This window comes from Apium graveolens, chromosome 9 (genome assembly GCF_009905375.1).
Source record: "Apium graveolens cultivar Ventura chromosome 9, ASM990537v1, whole genome shotgun sequence".
Taxonomy (NCBI): domain Eukaryota; kingdom Viridiplantae; phylum Streptophyta; class Magnoliopsida; order Apiales; family Apiaceae; genus Apium; species Apium graveolens.
In genome coordinates, this window is record NC_133655.1 from 123867430 (window position 1) to 123884609 (window position 17180).

The following is a 17180-nucleotide window of genomic DNA, read 5'->3' on the forward strand; positions in this document are numbered from 1 at the left end:
CTTAGCCGCTATGTAACTACAAAACGATCCAAAAATGGATTACTTAGCCGCTAAGTAACTATAAAAACGATACAATTTAATATCAAAATTGGATAATTATCAAAGTCGAGCTTTTTATAAAACACGATATACAAAAATAATGTAAACATATCCCGTCTCTCGAAAATACAGGTTTTGTTAATTTATCGAAATGATTATTGTACCGAAAATCTTGCGCCGGGCCACGCACGGGTCAAACCGTAATCCGGATCGAAAAAGTCAAAACACGGAAAATGTCCGGAATTACCAGATTAGGTTAGGAAGGAGTTTTCGGAAGAGTTTCGGGTTATAAAAACGTAGAAATGGTTGAGGTTGAACGATTCCCGGCTTTATAAAATAGTTTTGTAATTATACAGAAAATAATTATTAAACGCATAAATTATTATAAAATCATATAACAGTTCAAAAATTACCAGAAAAATATCACAATTATCTATATTTTATTCTGGACATATAATAATTCAAATACTCAAATAATGTCACATATAAACACCCAAACATCAATTCCAATTACCAGATAATTCACTAAAATTCACATAAATAATTCCAAATAATAATAATAATAATATTTGAAAATATGGGATATTACACCATAAGCCAGCAAGAATGAGATACCTTCAGTTGTCACTTTGCAAGTGGTACAATATGCCCATCGTATATGCGGTAGTTCATCTACCCAAGTGTTCCCTGAGCGTTCGACCCTCTTCTTAAGTCCATCAAGGATAATCCGATTAGCAACTTCCTCCTACCCATTTGCCTGTGGGTGTGTAATCGAGGTCAAGGGTGATCTATGTTGTTATCATTGCAATACTCCTTAAATTCTTTATTATCAAACTGTCGCCCATTATCCGTGACAAGGATGTGTGGGATTCCAAACCTGCATATCATATTCTCCCATAAAAATTGGGAAATCTGCTAGGTGGTTATATTGGCTATTGCTTTAGCCTCAATCCACTTTATGAAGTAGTATATGACTACCATGATGAAATTTCTCTGTCCTGATGCTATAGGATACATACCAAGTATATCCATCCCTACATCGTAAAATGATGTGTGTGTTGATAGATGTAAGCCTCTATAGGGCTGTCATACTATAGGAGTGTGCCTCCGGCATCTTTCACATTGCTTCACATAAGCCTTTGCATCGTCTAACTTTGTTGGCCAGTAGAACCCCCATCGAGTTATCTTGTGAGCGAGGGTCCTGCTCCCCAAGTATTGTCCAAAAATCCTCTCATGGGCTTCCTTAAGCGCCTCCTCTGCTTCAAGAGGTCTCAAGCACTTTAAGTATGGAATGACGAAAGACATTTTGTACATGAGGCCTTCAATTAATGAATATCTCAATGCTCTCACTGACAATCTGCGTGCCTTCTAGGCATCATCAAGGAGCCGTCCAATATCAAGGTGTGTCTTCCTATGATCAATCCAATAACTCGCCATACTGATTGGTGCTATCAAATTTATGACATGTATAGTAGGGGTCTCCAGGACTTAGAAGTAGATACTTCTCAGATAGTTCTTGATTTTAGACAAGGCGGACTTAGACAGGGCATCGGCCGTAATATTCTCCTCTCCCATAACATGTTCAACGTACCATTCATCAAACTGAGTCTGTATTCTTTTCACGACTCTTAGTTACTTAGACATTATATCATCCTTGGACTAAAACTCTACATTGACTTGAGCAACCACAAGTCTTAAATCAACACAAACTTTAAGGTGTTTGGCCCTCACGGCTCTAGCCAAGCCTAAGCCGGCTATCAAAGTTTCATATTCTACTTCGTTGTTCATAGTTGGGAAGTACAACTTCAAAACATACTCAATCATTAATCCTTCAGGGCTTTGTAAGACAAGACCATCACCACTAGATTTTGTTTTGGACGCTCCGTCAAAATGGAGAACCCAATACTTTTTCAGAGTCACACATTTTGGACGCTCCGTCAAAATGGAGAACCCAATACTTTTTCAGAGTCACACCATCATATTTCTCTTTCTCTTCTCCTTCCGGGATAACTATCTCTTGCCCCCGACTTATTGGTCGTTAATGGTGCATTTGACCACGAAATCTGCTAATGACAGAGCCTTGATGGCTATTCGAGTGTAATAGCTTGAATTTTTGAGACTTTGTAAAATGCTTAATGAATAGTAACCCTAACAAACGGGGAAAATGTTTTAGCCCACACTATGTTGTGCATGAGAAAATGAGTTTTTGAGTCGATAACATGATTATACGTATCAAATGAGTGTATGTAAATGCTATTAGTTTTCGAAGAAAATGAACTTTAAAAAACGACCGTATCTATGAACCATCAAGGATTACAGAAATCACAATATAATTACAAATTTAAAATCCTACAAATTCAAATCCAAGAATGATACTTCAAAAGATAAAGAACGTATAAGAAAGGATTTACACCGCGAACCGTTTACGAGAATTTATTACGAAAAGGAATTAGCGACCGAGCGAATGTGTAAACAAATAAATAAATGTATCAAACCAAGCTAACTATACTAGCTAACTAGAGTAAGAAACTAACCATGGTCAAGTAACTAAATAGTAACCTAGACTAGATAGAATGATAACCTAACTAGTAATAGTAAACCTAGAATCTAAACCAAGTAGAATAGCTTGCAACCTAGGATGGCTAGCCAAGATATTCATGGATTTAGTAGTACTAGGAGATATACACATCATATCTCACAAATCTTTCAAGAGAAGCATTTCCAAGAAGCAACAAAAACTCTCTCTTCTCTCCCTTCTTCACTCCATTCAGCTTCATCAAGAAAAAACAAGGAAATCAAAACTCAAACACCCATTTCTAGCCATGGCAAAATTCTACAAATAAATCCCAAGCTTCATACATCCTAAACTAAGGTAAGATACATTTTTTAGCTCATTCTATTGAGGTTTGATGGGTGAAATAAATTCAAGAAAAGTGATAATAAATAGTAATGAATAGTAACTTTTCTTGGTTTCTTAATTTTTATGGCTTGATTTAGGTTCTTTAAACTCAACCAAGCATCCCCAAGACTCAACCATCATCAAGAACACATCACAAGATTTCAATAAAGGTATAAATCTTTGACCAATCTTTATTTATGGTTTAAGTTTCAAGAAACTTTGAAATCCTAGTTATAAACCTAGTTTTGGTGGTTGATTTGCTATTATCTTGATGTTTAGTTAATTAGTTTTAAGGTTGATGACTGTTGCCTTAAGAATGTTATTGAGAGGAGTTAGTGTTGAAATGATGATTTGATGGTTGTTGATGTTGGTATAATGATTTAAGACGTAAACAAAACTCGAATCGTAATCGTAACCTCGTTAAACGAATAAAACTCAACTTAAAGTTTCTGCAGAAGTTCCCGAAGGTATAAAATATATTTTCTTGAAATGTAACACCTTATTATGATATAAAATGTTTTAAGGATCTTTTAGGCTCTTGAATCGCTTGATTTCGATTTACAGATCAAAAGTTATGACCGTTTTGGTAAAAGCGATTTACGCGATAAAAACTGTTACGAATTATGAACTTTGGAAATAGAAATGATCGACATAAAAATATTCAAAAATCATGAAATTTTTACAGAGAGTAAGAAATAGAGTTTATTAAATTCTATAAAACTTTCAAGTAAAAATAAGGATTTTTCAATTTTATAAAAATGTCGGAGCCGAGACCGTGTGATTAGGAAACCATCAAGAATCGTAAACGGAGCCGAGGACCGAAATGTAAAGGCATAGACGAACATAAATGATTTCGAAAAGAAAGAGAACGTGGCAAGAACGTGTGCTTAAAGGAATAATAGGAGTAAAATGAGTTTCGGAAATAATTAATAAGTAGCGCGAGCGAACCCTAGAGCATCCTCCACCTCAAAGTACCCAGGCAAGTTTACGAACCAACTCCATATACTGTTGTGTAGTGAAAGGATTGTTTTACCATCTTTTGCATAAATTTCATGCTTGCCATGATACTAAGTATTTTAGTTTTCGCATAAATAGTGATTGTGTTACGATGTATATATGTCATAGAATATTTTAGCGCCACCATGAGCGTGATGTATGATTATAAGACCGAGAGTCGGCTGGAGTTTTAAACGAAAACCCGGGAGTCATTCTGGAGATGTTTTGGACGATTAAAAGTCCGTACTTGTTTTATTCCAAGGCACTCGATGTTCACTTGCGAAATATTAATATACCTCAAATTTATTTAAAATAATTTCCAAATATCGTATTCCCTCAACTATATTTGATTATTCGAATAATGAATAATATTTTAGTTATTCATTCAATACAAGGAGAAGTATTCTTCAACGATTATTTATCTCAAAATCGATTAAGTATATTATTAAAGATTACTTTAATTATTTAAACATAAATTAGTTAAGGAATGTTCTTTCAAATATTCTTTTAAAATATATAATTATTCGAGGTTTAATTATTTAATAATTATTATTTAATTATTAAATATTTATTTAATAATTTAAAATGATTTAAAAATCATAAGACCTATTTTAAAAGTACTTTCTGAATTTGAGAAATTCATTCGAATACTTTCAAATCGTCGAAAGATATTATCTCGACTTATTTTAAATATTCTAAATGCAGTTTCAAAAGAAACTCCCCCTTATGCAATTATATGTTGACAACGGTGAACTCACATCCTTATTACTTCCTCCGAAAAATTCTCGAAAGTACATATATATAAACATACTATTAAGATGAGAAAAAAAAAGAAAAAAAGATGAGCTGTTTCTATCAACAAGAAAAACGCTTGGGGAACTTCGATATGATTTGAGTTCTCGAGATATGATAGGATTTTTTTAAGGATTTGGAGGGGTAGACTCTAGTACTATGTGTAGTAGCGAGACTACCAAAGGTACCGCATGCGAAGGTACTCTGTGTACTCAGGAACTTGTGAAGTATGTGTATACCCAAAATGGGACACGTAGCCCGAATGCGGCAAGGGTGATAACCGGGATACGAAGGTGTCGTCCTTCTACTAGTAGAAAAGGTAACATATTTCCTTATTACGACTAATCATCGTATGCGGCGGCTCCAGTGAATGTCCTAAATTCTTCCAATTGGAATTGTGATGCAATACCGTAACCCAAGCCTAGGTGTTGGGTTTACCATTAAGGTATTTGTAGGATAATAAGTCCATAAAAGAATTGTTTTCGAAAGAAGGTGTGTATCACCGAGGAAAACTATTTTTGAATAAACATATTTATCGTATATGAAAATTATGCATGATTTACTCATACAGTCTTTTTATACTGTACATTTTATGCTGGGCATTATAGCTCACACTTGTTTTCTTAAATTGACACAACATAACAGTGAATCAAGATGCCTATCATGAAACTCACGGCCAGGAAATGGGTTGGAAATGGCCAGCTGTTCCGTAGGATGTTTGGTGCCGTACCTCAGGTAGACCGAATAAGCTGGATTGGTTTTCAGTTATTTTTAGTCCGGCTTATTTATAAGTATGACTTATGTAAGATAATAAATAAGAGACGTATATTTGGCCGACGGTCTAACCTTACATAAAGGTTATTTCTGCGGTAAGATTTAACCATTTTTGGGATTGTAATAATTATCACCTTGTGGATTGATATACTCTAGTAATGAATGGTTCGTTTCCAAGATAATAACCTATAAGTGTGTGTGTGTTGATAAGTGTGGGGTCGTAAAGGTGTGAGTATTTGTACATTGTGGTACGAGATAAGTGTTGTACATGATTCAAGATGGCGTGGCCTCCTAGATCCTTGACCCCGGATTTTGGGGCGCCACAAAATAGTATCAGAGCCTTAGGTTATCAAACCTTGGAAATAATATGACATAAAATACCTAGACATAAGAATAATAATAATTAATTAGAACTCAAGTCGAGTTCGTCATCGTACTACATGGGTAGTCTTGACAGTTTTACCCTAAAGGGAATTGCGACTTTAAGTTAGTAACACTTTGCCTATTCTGTCAGGTACCAGTGGAGCCTATGGGGGAGGTTGACCCTAATTCCGAGCCAGAGGGCCCACCTATTGATGACTCAGATGATGACCCTTCTGAGGATCCCCCGGAGGAGGAAACTGACTTCCCTGTCCCCATAGCTGATGATGTTGAGATGCCCCTGGGCGATTGCGTAGGCTGGAAAGATATAGAGATGTACCCTCTCCCGACCATTAACCCTCCGACACCTCACCCAGGGATGGTGAACCCTTTGCCCTACACTAATGAGGATGAGGATGATGAGATGGATGCACAAACCTACGAGGTTCATGACATATCCTTCAGTGACCCGAACTTACCTCTACCACCCCATCGACCATACATGTAGCCGTGCACGACTGGATAGTGGCTCAGCTTAACACTGAGATCACCGTGGCATCTGCCCACATTGTGGAGCTACGACAGGCGCTAACCGCCGAGAGAGCCATCAGGCTAGGATACCCAGGGGACTTTAGAGTTGCTTCCCCAGCTATAGCTCGCAGGGAGATTTATGGGATTGAGCTCCGTACCCGAGTACAGATGAGGATTACAGTGATGGGAGGATATATCCCGGTAGTTGATGCAGAGCTGATGTTGGCAAGAGCGATGAGGAGGGTTCGAGACCTCACGCACAGTGACAGTGACTGAGAGGCTAGTGACTACTTATGGACCTTGTAAAGGGCTAGGTGACTTGTCACCAATTTTGTAAGGATAACGAGTAGTAGATAGCATTCTTAGCCCTTCAGGGTACCCGATATATGTATTTGTATTTTAGTATTCAGGATCATGTAGTTGATGTATTATATTCAGGATCATGTATGAACTCGAATAGTTGCCTTGTCCCCAAGATATAATCTGGGAGACCCTAGGATATATATCTAGCAGTTATTAAGAAATTGATTACCATATTATTGCACTTGATAACAACATGCTAGATAATTAATAACATGTTTACCTACGAATATATTAATCCAAATATAAAATTTTGCAACTCTATTGACATATTTCATTATCAAAACAATGTCACCCCGTAGAAGAGGAACCAGGGCACAGCCCGCGTAATCTGTCAACCAACAACGAAATGGACCTGGCCATGTAGTGAATGAGGAAAATGAAGAAGACTTAGACTATAATGAGTATGATGAAGAGGGATATATAGAAGAAGAAGCTGATGATACCCATCAGGGAGGGAACCCCATGAATGAATTTATAAACTTTTAAGAGCCAATCTGAACCAACAACCCATTCTACCACAGCCGCATATTGTCCAACAGACTGCTGCCACTGCCTTCAGGGCATTCAAATCTCTCAAACCCCCAGAGTTTCTAGGATCTTCCGACCCCATTGAAGCACGGGCCTGGCTCAAAAAAATAGAAAAGTCCTTCGAATTACTAGGTGTTGATGAGCGACACAAGACCATTTTCGCCTCTTACATGCTAAAAGGGGAAGCTAACTACTAGTGGGAGTCTAAACGAAACCTCGAGACCGGTTCTGTGATTCCATGGGATAGATTTTCTCGATTGTTCTTAGACTAGTATTTCCCTAGGTTCATGGAGACTCAGATGGAGATTAAGTTTCTAGAGCTGAAACAGGATAAGATGACTATGGCGGAGTACGAGGCCAAGTTTACTAAGTTGTCCCGATCTATACCGGAATTTGTGAATACCGGAATTTGTGAATACCGAAGAGAAGAAAGCGCGAAGGTTTCAGCTTGGTCTGAAACAGTGGATCCAGAACCGAGTCGCAGTGTTAGAACTGACAGATTATGCCACCTTGGTGCATAAAGCCTCGATTATTGAAGCAGGTAGTGAACAAAGTTTGAAGGAGAAGGAAAAATAGGAAAAGAAAGATACGAAGCCAAGGCGGAGGAGGAGGAACGGGGAACATGAGCCTTCCAAGCAGGTTTGTCAGGGGAGTGGTGTCCCAACCTGCGAGAGGCCCCGGATTTAGAAAGGCCCCAAGTGAGAGCGTTGGCCAGGGCGGCGAACCATCTTGGGCAACATTGCATAGCCAACCCCGTGCCCCAATACCGGAGTATCAGACATACGGAAAAAGACACCTTGAAGTGTGCAACCAGGCGAGAGCCCCTCTGAAATGCTACAGGTGCGACCAAACCAGACACCTCACCAACAACTGTAACCGACCCAACGTGGCGTGTTTCCAGTGTGGGAAGGTAGGGCACATGAGGAAGGATTTCCCAACATTAAGGCCCCCAGCCTCGGGGATGAGCAGAGCTGCATCCAACCAGCCCCTAGCTGCTAGGACTTTCAACATGACCATTCAGGATGCTGTCCGGAACACTAATATAATAGCAGGTACCCTTCTGTTAAACTCTGAACATGCAAATGTTCTATTTGATTCTGGAGCGACTAAGTCTTTTATATCTCAAAATTTTGCTAAGAAGTTAAAACTTAATGTCATACCCTTACGTGAGGTATTACAAGTGGAAAAAGCAAACCGAGAAATAATTCCTGTAAATCAAGTACACCCTAAATGCAAGTTGAAACTAGAAGGAAAAGTCTTTGAGGTTGACTTAATCCCATTTGCGTTAGGAGAATTTGATATAATCCTAGGAATGGACTGGTTATCCAGTAATGGAGCGCAGATTGATTGTGAGCGAAAGAGGGTAAATATAAGAGTGCAGAATGGAAAGAAAATAGTGTTCAAAGGTCAACGACAAACCCAGAAATTTCTGACCATGATTCAGACTAAGAGATTGTTAAAGAAAGGTAACGAGGCCTACATGGCTTATGTGTTGGATACTAAGAAGGAAGTTCCCAACATACAGGACATACCCGTAGTAAATGAATTTGGGGATGTGTTTCCAGAGAATTTCCAGGATTGCCACCCGACAGTGAAATAGAATTCGCTATAGAACTAGCACCAAGGATGACACCAGTGTCCAAGGCCCCTTATAGGCTAGCCCCAGTTGAGATGAAGGAACTAACTTCTCAACTGCAAGAATTATTAGATAACGGGATGATAAGACCCAGTGTGTCACCGTGGGGAGCACCAGTACTGTTCGTAAAGAAAAAGGATGGTAGTATGATATTATGCATAGACTACCGAGAGTTGAATAAGCTGACTATCAAGAATGGGTACCCTCTCCCTAGGATTGACGACCTATTCGACCAGCTCAAGGGTGTTGTGCACTTTTCCAAAATAGATTTGAGAACATGATATCACCAGTTGAAAATCAAACCTGAGGATATACCAAAGACTGCCTTTTGCACTAGGTATGGACATTATGAGTTCTTAGTCATGTCGTTTGGGCTAACCAATGCACCCGCAGCCTTTATAGATTTGATGAATAGAGTGTTCAAGAAGTACGTAGATATATGCCTGATAGTTTTCATAAATGATATTTTAATTTACTCAAAGACAGAGCAAGAACATGTAGAACATTTGAGGATAGTCTTAGAAATCTTGAGAAATGAGATTTTATGCCAAGTTCTCGAAATGCGAGTTTTGGTTAAAGGAAGTTCAGTTCTTAGGACATGTGGTGAGTATCAAAGGAGTTTTAGTCGACCCCGCCAAGATAGAGGCGGTATCCAATTGGGAAAGACCGACTACCCCAACCGAGGTTAGGAGTTTTGTGGGTTTAACAGGATATTACCGGAGATTCGTGCAAGACTTTTCCAAGGTAGCCGGCCCATTGACTAGGCTTACCTGGAAAACGGAAAAGTTCGTGTGGACAGAGAAATGTGAGGAAAGCTTTTAGGAGCTGAAAAGGAGACTTGTGTCGGCACCAGTGCTCGCTCTTCCCGATGGAAAGGGAGAGTTTGTAATATACATCGATGCTTCACACAAGGGACTAGGATGTGTGCTTATGCAGCATGGAAAGGTTATTATGTATGCCTCTCGACAGTTGAAAGAATATGAGATCAGGTACCCAACCCACAACCTAGAATTAGCAGCCATAGTGTTTGCCCTGAAAATTTTGGAGGCACTACTTGTACGGTGAAAAATGTGAGATTTACACAGACCATAAGAGCCTTAAGTGTATTTTTACTCAGAAAGAATTGAACATGAGACAGAGGAGATGGTTAGAGCTGATTAAGGACTACGATTGTGAAATTTTGTATCATCCAGGTAAAGCTAATGTGGTGGCTGACGCCCTCAGTAGGAAGGAGAGACTTAAAATGATAATGACATCTGAGGAGTTAGTTAAGGAATTTGAAAGGATGTAGATCGATGTGAGAATAACCGGTAAAGGATACTATTCGAGATCAAGTTAGTACCGGAACTGACTGAAAAGATACGAGTGTGTCAGGAAAAGAAGACGAATGAAAAAAGAGAACTATTGACCGGTGAAGAAGTCAGATGTGAGAAAGATGAGAAGGGGATCATGAGGTATGCATCCCGAATTTGGATTTCGAATGTTCAAGAACTAAAGGATGAGATGTTGCACGAAGGGCACATCTCCAGGTATTCAATCCACCCAGGGAGTACGAAAATGTACCGTGACCTTAAGGAATATTATTGGTGGCCTAAAATGAAAAGAGAAGTAGCAGAGTGGGTCAACAAATGCTTGACATGCCAGAGAGTGAAGGCTGAACAGCAGCGACCGAGTAGACTATTACGGCCCCTGGAAATTTTGGAATGGAAATGGGAACATATAGCCATGGATTTTATGACAGGCCTACCAAGGACTAAAACCAATCATGATGCCATATATGTTATCATAGATGGACTAACCAAGTCCGTACACTTCCTGCCAATCAATGAAAGGTACACCGTAGACAAGCTAGTAGATATTTACTTGAAAGAAATCATAGTGAGACACAATATTTCTGTTGCCATAGTGTCAGATAGAGACCCAAGGTTTAACTCCCGATTTTGGAGAAGCTTCCAAGAGTATGTAGGCACCAGACTGAATATGAGTACTGCTTACCACCCCCAAATAGATGGGCAAAGCAAAAGGACTATTCAGACCCTAGAATATATGCTGCGAGTATGTGCCATCGACTTTAAAGAGAATCAGAATGACCACTTACCCCTGATCGAATTTGCCTACAACAATAGCTATGACGCTTGCATAGGAATGCCTCCGTATGAAGCTCCTTACGAAAGAAGATGTCGCTCTCCCTTATGTTGGGATGAGATTGGAGAACATAAAATAATCGGACCCGATTTAGTCCAGCAAACCAGAGTGATGGTGGGACTCATTAGAAAGAAAATGGTAGTAGCTCAAGACAGACAGAAGAAGTACGCCGACCAGACCAGGAAAGATAGAGAGTATGAAGTAGGAGATTTAGTGCTGTTGAAGGTATCTCCATGGAAAAGAGTGATGAGATTTGGAAAGAAAGGGAAACTAAGCCTCAAATTCATAGGACCCTTTGAGATCTTGAGGAGAATAAGACCTCTAGCTTACGAGCTCGCCTTGCCTCCTAATCTGCAACAAGTGCACAACGTGTTTCATGTGTCAATGCTAAGGAAATACCATGTCGATGCGCGACATGTGATAGAGTATGAGCAGGTAGACTTAAAACCAGACCTACGTTGAGCAACCAGTAAGGGTAATGGACCAGAAAGAACAACTGCTGAGGAACAAGACTATGAAACTGGTTAGAATCTTGTAGAGAAATCAGAATGTTGAAGAGTCAACTTGGGAACTAGAAGACGTAATGGACAATAGATATCCCCACCTGTTTTCTAATTGATTCCGGGACGTAATCCTTTTTAGAGGGGAAAGACTATAATAACTCAAATTTTTGAGACTTTGTAAAATGCTTAATAAATAGTAACCCTGACAAACAGGGAAAACTTTTTAGGCCACACTATGTTGTGCATGAGAAAATGAGTTTCTGAGTCGAAAACATGATTATACGTACCAAATGAGTGTATGTAAATGCTATTAGTTTTCGAAGAAAACGAACTTTGAAAAATGATCATATCTATGAACCATCAAGGATTACGGGAACCACAATATAATTACAAATTTAAAACCCTACAAATTCAAATCCAAGAACGATACTTCAAAATATAAAGAATGTATAAGAAAGGATTTACACCGCGAACCGTTTACGAGAATTTATTACAAAAATGAATAAACGATCGAGTGAATGTGTAAATGAATAAATAAACGTATCAAACCAAGATAACTATACTAGCTAACTAGAGTAAGAAACTAACCATGATCAAGTAACCAAATAGTAACCTAGACTAGATAGAATGATAACCTAAAAGCTAGTAATAGTAAACCTAGAATCTAAACCAAGTAGAATAGCTTGCAACCTAGGATGACTAGCCAAGATATTCATAGATTTAGTAGTACTAGGAGATATATGAATCATATCTCACAAATCTTTCAAGAGAAGCATTTCCAAGAAGCAACAAAAACTCTCTCTTCTCTCCCTTCTTCACTCCATTCAGCTTCATCAAGAAAAAACAAGAAAATTAAAACTCAAACACCCACTTCTAGCCATGAATTTTTTTAACAAATAAATCCCAATCTTCATACATCCTAAACTAAGGTAAGATGATTTTTTGAGCTCATTCTATTAAGGTTTAATGGGTGAAATAAATTCAAGAAAAGTGATTATGAATAGTAATGAATAGTAATTTTTCTTGGTTTCTTGATTTCTATGGCTTGATTTAGGTTCCTTAAACTCAACCAAGCATCCCCAAGACTCCACATCATCAAGAAAACATCACAAGATTTCAATAAAGGTATAAATCTTTGACCAATCTTTATTTAAGGTTTAAGTTTCAAGATACTTTGAAATCCTAGTTATAAACCTACTTTTAGTGGTTTATTTGCTATTATCTTGATGTTTAGTTAATTAGTTTTAAGGTTAATGATTGTTGCCTCAAGAACATGATGTTATTGAGAGGCGTTAGTGTTGATATGATGATTTGATGGTTGTTGATGGTGGTATAATGATTTAAGACGTAAACAAAACTCGAATCGTAATCGTAACCTTGTTAAAACGAACAAAACTCAACTTAAAGTTTCTGCAGAGGTTCCCGACGGAGTAAAATGTAGTTTCTTGAAAAGTAACACCTGATTATGATAGAAAAATGTTATAAGGATCGTTTAGGTGCATGAATCTCTTGATTTCAATTTACGGATCAAAAGTTATTACCGTTTTAGTAAAAGTGATTTACGCGACAAAAATTGCTATGAATTACGAATTTTGGGAATAGAAATGATCGACATAAAAATTTTCAAAAGTCATGAAATTTTTACAGAGATTAATAAATAGAGTTCCTTAAATGGTATTAAAATTTCAAGTGATAATAAGGATTTTTCAAGTTTATAAAAATGTCGGAGCCGAGACCGCGCGATTAGGAAACCATTAAGAATCGTAAACGGAGCCGAGGACCGAAATGTAAAGGCATAAACGAACATAAAGGATTTCAAAAAGAAATCGAACGTGGCAAGAACATGTGCTTAAAGGAATAATAAGAGTAAAATAAGTTGCGGAAATAATTAATAAGTAGCACGTATGTACGAGTCGCCATAAATAAGAACGGATCTAACAAAATGATATATGTTTATGATTATAGATTTTTGAAAAAACCTTAGAGCATCCTCCACCTCGAAGTACTCGGGCAAGTTTACGAACCCAACTCCATTTACTATTGTGTTGTGAAAGGATTGTTTTACTGTCTTTTGCATAAATATCATGCTTGCCATGATACTACGTATTTGAATTTTCGCATAAATAGCGATTGTATTACGATGTATATATGTCATAGAATATTTTAGGGCCACCATGAGCGTGATGTATGATTATAATACCAAGAGTCGGTCGGAGTTTTAAATGAAAACCCGGAGTCATTCTGGAGATGTTTTGGACAATTAAAAGTCCGTACTTGTTTTATTCCAAGGGGCTCGATGTTCACTTACGAAATATTAAAATACCTCGAATTTATTTAAAATGATTTATAAAGTGCGTATTCCCTCAACTATATTTGATTATTCGAATAATGAATAACATTTCGGTTATTCATTTAATATAAGAAGAAGTATTCTTCAACGATTATTTTTTTCAAAATCAATTAAGTATATTATTAAAAATTACTTTAATTATTTAAACATAAATTAGTTGATAAATATTCTTTATTCTTTTAATATATATAATTATTCGAGGTTTAATTATTTAATAATTATTATTTAATTATTAAATATTTATTTAATAATTTAAAATAATTTAAAAATCATAAGACCTATTTTAAAAGTACTTTCAGAATTTCAGAAAGTCATTCGAATACTTTCAAATCATCGAAAGATATTATCTCGACTTATTTTAAATGTTCTAAATGCAGTTTCAAAAGAAAATCCCCGTTATTCAATTATCTGTTGACAACGATCAACTCACATCCTTATTACTTCCTCCGAAAAATTCTCGGAAGTACATATATATACATACTGATAAGATGAGCTGTTTCTGTCAACAAGAAAAACTCATGAAGAACTTCGATGTGGTTCGAGTTCTCGAGATATGATAGAATTCTTTTAAGGACATAGAGGGGTAGACTCTAGTACTATGTGTGCTAGGGAGACTACCAAAGTTACCACAGGCGAAGGTACTCTGTGTACTCAGGAACTTGTGAAGTATGTGTATACCCAAAATGGGACAAGCAGTCCGAATGCGGCAAGGGTGATAACCGGGATACGAATGTGTTGTCCTTCTACTAGTAGAAAAGGTTACATATTTCTGTATTACGACTGATCATCGTATGCAGTGGATCCATTGAATGTCCTAAATTCTTTCAATTGGAATTGTGACGCAATACCGTAACTCAAGCCTAGGTGCTGGGTTTACAATTAAGGTATTTGCAGGATAATAAGTCCACAAAAAAATTGTTTTTGAAAGAAGGTGTGTATCACCGAGAAAAACTATTTTTGAATAAACATATTTATCATTTATGGAAATTATGCATGATTTACTCATACAGTCTTTTCATACTGTCCATTATTATGCTGGACATTATAGCTCACACTTATTTTCTTAAATTGACACAACACAATAGTGAATCAAGATGCCTATCATGAAACTCACGGCCAGGAAATGGGTAGGAAAGGGCTAGCTGTTCCGTAGGATGTTTGATGGCGTACTTCAGGTAGACCGAATAAGCTGGATTGGTTTTCAGTTATTTTTAGTCATGCTTATTTATAAGTATAACTTATGTAAGACAATAAATAAGAAATGTATATTTGGCCGACGGTCTAACCTTACATAAAGGTTATTTCCGCGATAAGACTTAACCACTTTTGGGATTGTAATAATTAACACCTCGTGGATTGATGTACTCTAGTAATGAATGGTTCATTTCCAAGACAATAACCTATAAGTGCGTGTGTGTTGATAAGTGTGAGGTCGTAAAGGTGTGAGTATTTATACATTGTGGTACAAGATAAGTGTGTTAGGTCACACAACACTGTAGAAGGGGGTTTAATACAGTGTAGAATACAATCAAATCGATTTAAAGCATAAGTAACATAAAATAGATGTATTCGATATAATAAACTCTGTTACAATGGAACTGTTCTCTCTCAGTGATGAACAAATATCACGAGAGATGCTAGGTTACAATTGTATGATCTTCTCGATGATCGTACCTCTTATAGAGTAAACCTATGTCTGTGTTTATATAGACACACAGTTACAAGATAACTTCTAGTTGATATGGAATATAATTTTGTCTCATAAAATATATCAACCAGATTTCTTATATAATTCTTCTAGTCCTCTAACTCTTTCCATGCATATCTTCTTCTTGTATTAGTCTCGATCTTCTTTCCTGTAAATCAGCTTCCTTCCTTAACTATTAGTCCTCCAGTACTTAAGTTCTGATATCCATCTTCTGATATTATCTTCTGATAATCTAAGTCCTGATTTCCTTAAGTCTTACTTCCAGTAAGTCCTGATTCCAGTAAGAACTGATATTTCCTGTTAGTTAAGATCTGAAAAATAAACATGAAACATATTAGACATGACATCTCAAATATATCCAACAATCTCCCCCAACTTGTAAATTATGCAAGAATATACAAGTTAATAGATTTGATGATGTCAAAAACATTTAAGTTCAAATGCAATAAGAGTTTAATAAGGCTATTAATTACAACTTACAAAACATCAAGCTTTACCAACATCACTGAATCAATTTGAATCCATAATGATTCTTAACAAAATCATTTATTAGATTATCTTCAGCTTTCTTCAGAACTTCAGCTAACTGTGCTTTGACCTGCATCAGTTCTTCTTCTTTACTATCACCAATTTGATAAATGGCTGTTCTGAGAGCTTGAATGGATGTTCTTTCAAGTCCATCACCAAGTCTGATAACCTTAGGATGTGAAGAGTTTTCATTATAACATAAGCATCTTCCTTTCAGAATAACTTCCACCTTAGCAGAATTCTTCAGTATAGGAATTTCTCTTCCATCACCTTCAGTAATCATTGGACTGTAATGAGAAGTCTTTGTACCAGAGATTCTGAATAGATCTCTTATAGCCTTCAAAATGTATTCTGAACACCTTCTTGTAACATCAGATTTTACTTCCAGAAGATAGTGAATATGTTGAAGTTCTCTGATAGACTTCTTTAATACATCAGTATCAGCTAATCTATAAGTCCTTCCATCATTGAGAAAGAAGATCAATTTCTCTTTTAGATTCTCCTTATCATGAGTATCTATCACAACTTGAGCAGACAACACCTTGTCAAGGTGCCTTTGTTTAATTTGTTCATATTGTTTGTCTGTCAATATGAAAGGATCTCTTAGAGTAACCTCTACTCCTGTTTGAATCTTCTCTTCATCGGAACCTAATCCAACTCTATCTCTAGGTTGCTTGGCTTTCAACCCAAATGTAGCAAGTTGATTAATCGTGAGATTGGATTTTGGTTCAACTGGAGTAGCTTTATTCCATAACAGCTTCTTCTTATCAGCAATTGTCATTTTATCCAAATCAACTTGAGCATTGTCAGTAGTTGATGTCTTGATAGCTTGATCAGAATTTGCTATTTCTTCTGTACCTTCCTGTCCTTTATTATGTATAACAACTTGAGCAGTGTCAGAGGTTGTTTTAGAATCTTCAATTATCTTTGTTCTTTTCAGAATTTGAATAGTTTCATCTTCAACAAGATTATCATCAGTTACTTAAACCATTTTACACACTGGTTTCATCAGATCTTGAGAAGTTTTC